The sequence below is a fragment of the Podarcis raffonei genome, chromosome 1 (assembly GCF_027172205.1).
Source record: "Podarcis raffonei isolate rPodRaf1 chromosome 1, rPodRaf1.pri, whole genome shotgun sequence".
Taxonomy (NCBI): Eukaryota; Metazoa; Chordata; class Lepidosauria; order Squamata; family Lacertidae; genus Podarcis; species Podarcis raffonei.
The window spans coordinates 15,724,286-15,728,085 of NC_070602.1; the positions used below are offsets into that span (position 1 = coordinate 15,724,286).

Sequence of the window (3,800 nt, forward strand, 5' to 3'; positions counted from 1 at the left end):
TGTGGTATTTTTGGCCGGAACTGTGACTTTACTGCACTTGTGCCTTGCTTACTGACAGGCTAGCTGACTATTACACATAATTAGCCAGGAGAGAAAGTACAAATCTTTCATCTGCTTCCAGCCTCTTGTGTGTGTGTTTACATGCTCTCTGTCTGTTGCAATAGTAGCTCAACTGTGCCCTCATTAATTAGTGACAGCAATTTGTGCCTATCCTCATGTGAGATAAGCAAGCCTATTGCATAGGTAGGAATGGCATGTGATAGCAAGGTTGCAACAAAGGAAACTGTTCAAATGCACACCATCCCCTATGTCCACATGCCTGGCTCTCCCTATTGAAGAGGACCAGCCCCTAGTTTCTGCTACCACCCCTGGAAAATAATAGTTGTCCCCACTTTTTGTTTTCTGAGAGAAACTAGCAATGTATTTTTTAAAAACTTGATTAGGCTACACAGTTGTACACTTGTGTCTGACAGATTTGAGTCCAGTCTCTGGATCAGAAATGGGGAAACACATTGAAATATACTCAGAGTCAAGAGTGGATTTTATGCTCTTTATTCAGCTCATAGTGGTGAGGAGGAATGAAAGTTCCCCCAAAATATCTGCTTTATATAGATTATTTACACAATGGGCCCCACGTGATTGGCTAATTATGGGATTCTCCTGTAGACCAATCAGGTTGCGGATTCACTTCCACCTGGAGCTGGATTGGGTGGCTCCTGCAGACCAATCATACTGCTGCATTGTTCTAGGACCAATCATACTGCTGCATTCTGAATCCTATTGTTCTAGGACCAATCAGACTGCTGCATTTCGGATCCTATTCAACTCAGTACATAACACACATCCTGACTATAATAATAGGCAGACACACTGCCAGGGAGCCAGCCAGCAATAAATCACACAGAGTATGTGAAGTTAACTCTTTATTAGCAGAAACAAGGCCCGCTGAGAGGAGTCAGGCTGAATGAGCACAGCGACTCTTCTTGGTAGTTCTCGCCTCTGTGAGAAGAGAGAGGAAGAGATTTAGGCAGCAGTGGGAAGGTGGGGATTTTCAGTCTCCACAGCTGCCTAAATCTCCTCCTCCCTCTTCTTCCCTCTTCTGGTCCTGGGAGACCAGCGGGGAGAGGGGCTTGTCTCAGTAGCAGGGGAGGCACTTCCTGGCATCTTCACCAGCTGGACTCATCTCTGCCTCTCCTGCTTCAGCTTCTGTTTCTGGCACAGACTCTCCCAGCTCACTAAGCCCTGTTACCCCTTCCGACTCCGACTCCTCCCAGTCTTTTCCCTCTGCCTACTCATTGTCATTCTGCCACCAATCCCTGGGCTCTGAGCCTTCTTCCCTTGGGGGTCCCCCAGCTGGTTCTTCCCTCCATTCCTCCATGCGCAACCAGTCCATGACAGACCTCTGGGGCTTGCTGGCAACAGCAGAGGCCTTTTCAGCTTAGTGCAACCCAGTTTGGCCACACTGGGTTCCACGCTGCATGGAGCACCACAACAATGCTGTAGAACGGAGCGTGAGAGGCAGGAGGCGCCAAATTTTCATGTTGCCCAGGGCAGCGCCAAAATTTGAGAGCTCCACTGGCAACAGTGCCAACCCACTGCGTATCACTTTTTCGGGTTACCTCAAGGATGTCTCCTCCCTGCCCCCCCAGTTTTGTCTTTGTTAGTATGGGTATTCTGGCAGGGGCAGGAATTATTGTAGGAAGAGCACATACGCTTATCAATCAAATAGTGATGCTTAGTTGGCTAGTAAGTCTGCTGAGTTAATTTGCTTAGGACCACACTGCGCATGCTATAAATACAGAAGGATCCCTTCTCTTAAACTATAGAGCACCAGGTACACTGATGATCCCATCCAAATAAATAAATACATGAAAAGTTGGAAGGTGAGAAGTTGTGCTTGATGACCCATGACTAAGATGGCCTAATGGATTTTCTTTCTTTCTTTCTTTCTTTCTTTCTTTCTTTCTTTCTTTCTTCGGTGCTATTTCTTCTTCAGCGCTCTCTTTCCTTCTCCTTTCGCAGGTGTCCTTTCCCGCGCAGCTTTTTCAGCCGTTTCATCTCGTCTTTGAAATATTCATGTTCATCTCTGTAGAGGCCATAGGAGCCAAGTTTTGTCATGAGGTTGTGGTAGGTATTGTGCAGAGGATGCCAGCCATAAACTTCCTTCTGCATCACATAGGGCGGCTCGCTTAACAGTTTGATGACTTTCATGGATGATGTTATCAGCTGGGCGAGCTACTTCTGCAAATATCCACACACTCAGGCGGGCCATCTGTAGTAGGAAAGGTTGGATGACATCTCCAAGCACAAACCGGGTGCATGGAATTGCGGGCACCTCCTCACTGTGGGTTAAACCACAAAGCCTAGGACTTGCCGATCGGAAGGTCAGCGGTTCGAATCCCCGCGACGGGGTGAGCTCCCGTTGCTCAGTCCCTGCTCCTGCCAACCTAGCAGTTCGAAAGCACGTCAAAGTGCAAGTAGATAAATAGGTACCGCTCCGGCGGGAAGGTAAACGGCATTTCCGTGCGCTGCTCTGGTTCTCCAGAAGCGGCTTAGTCATGCTGGCCACATGACTCGGAAGCTGTATGCCAGTTCCCTTGGCCAAGAAAGCGAGATGAGCGCCGCAACCCCAGAGTCGGTCACGACTGGACCTAATGGTCAGGGGTCCCTTTACCTTTACCTCACTGTCCCAAGCGTGCCTCTGCCTGCAGGACACCTAATGGATTTTCTTTGGGTGGTATTCAACTGGATAAATGCATGAGCAGAACAACTTCCACTTGTGCAACAGGACTTCCACACACACACACACCCCGCCCTCCGGCCCCTGCACACACCCTAATTCTCTTCTGGGGGTTCCATAGCCTTTCCCAGCAGATTTGGGGATAGCATGGGGTGCACTCTTTCCCCAGACAATGGGGGTCCCTGACAACTGGGCAGGCTCACAAGAGTTTATGGGAGTCCACACAGCTGCTGGAGTCCGCAGGTTGGTCACCCCTAAGAGAAAAGGGGAGGTAGTTTTTGCTTAGTTCCCTGAGAGAGGAACCCAGTGGAAAAGCATGGAAGGACTGAGGTGGAGGGGGCGGGGGGGGTGAATGGAAACGACCACCTTCAATTGCCATGGCTCACTGCCGGTTCAAAAGCCATTCTGTGAACAGAAAGGTGGTGCCGGGTGCACTCCACCATCTCCCTGATTTTGGAGAGTCTGAGAACGGAGGTTAAAAGTCCAGGAAGGTAATGTGGTGCAACCCTCTTGGGATGGTACAACTTCACACTACGAATTCAGGTTACAACAGCAATTCAAAACAACGGGAGCAACAGTGTTAAAAACAACCACATAACACCCAGAAGCTGCCCGTCAATTGGGTCAAAGTGTTTGTGACAATGTACAAATTGCAACGTTACCAAAAAGGAAGAAAATTAAGCTCAGCAACTGCTGTTCTTGGCATAGATGCGTAAATAGGGAGACACATTGCCCACCTCGTCTGCAGCAGAACCATCATTCCAAAGAACAGCAGCATCTGATCATCCACTTAATTGGAGTCATTACCTTTCTGTAATTATTTACGTTTTCTAATTTCTAGGTGAACTGGAGTACCTGTGATGTAGAAAAATATCTGAGACCACCTCAGGCCAATCAGTTTATCTTTGCAAAAATGCATAGAAAAAAATGTGTATAAGAGGGGAAATGTACACTAAAATGCTGATGGATTTTCATCTGGACTGTTGTTTTTTTTTTTAGAATGCAAACGGATGTGGAGGTTTGGAGAACTGAGCTTCTGCGCTGAAAAAAATGAGAAATT

General features: G+C 47.9%; 1 pseudogene; it reads right to left on the minus strand.

Annotated features, from left to right (window-relative positions):
* Nucleotides 1–1,981: 1,981 nt before the first annotated feature.
* Nucleotides 1,982–2,272, minus strand: LOC128402393 (28S ribosomal protein S33, mitochondrial-like; annotated as a pseudogene).
* Nucleotides 2,273–3,800: the final 1,528 nt, after the last annotated feature.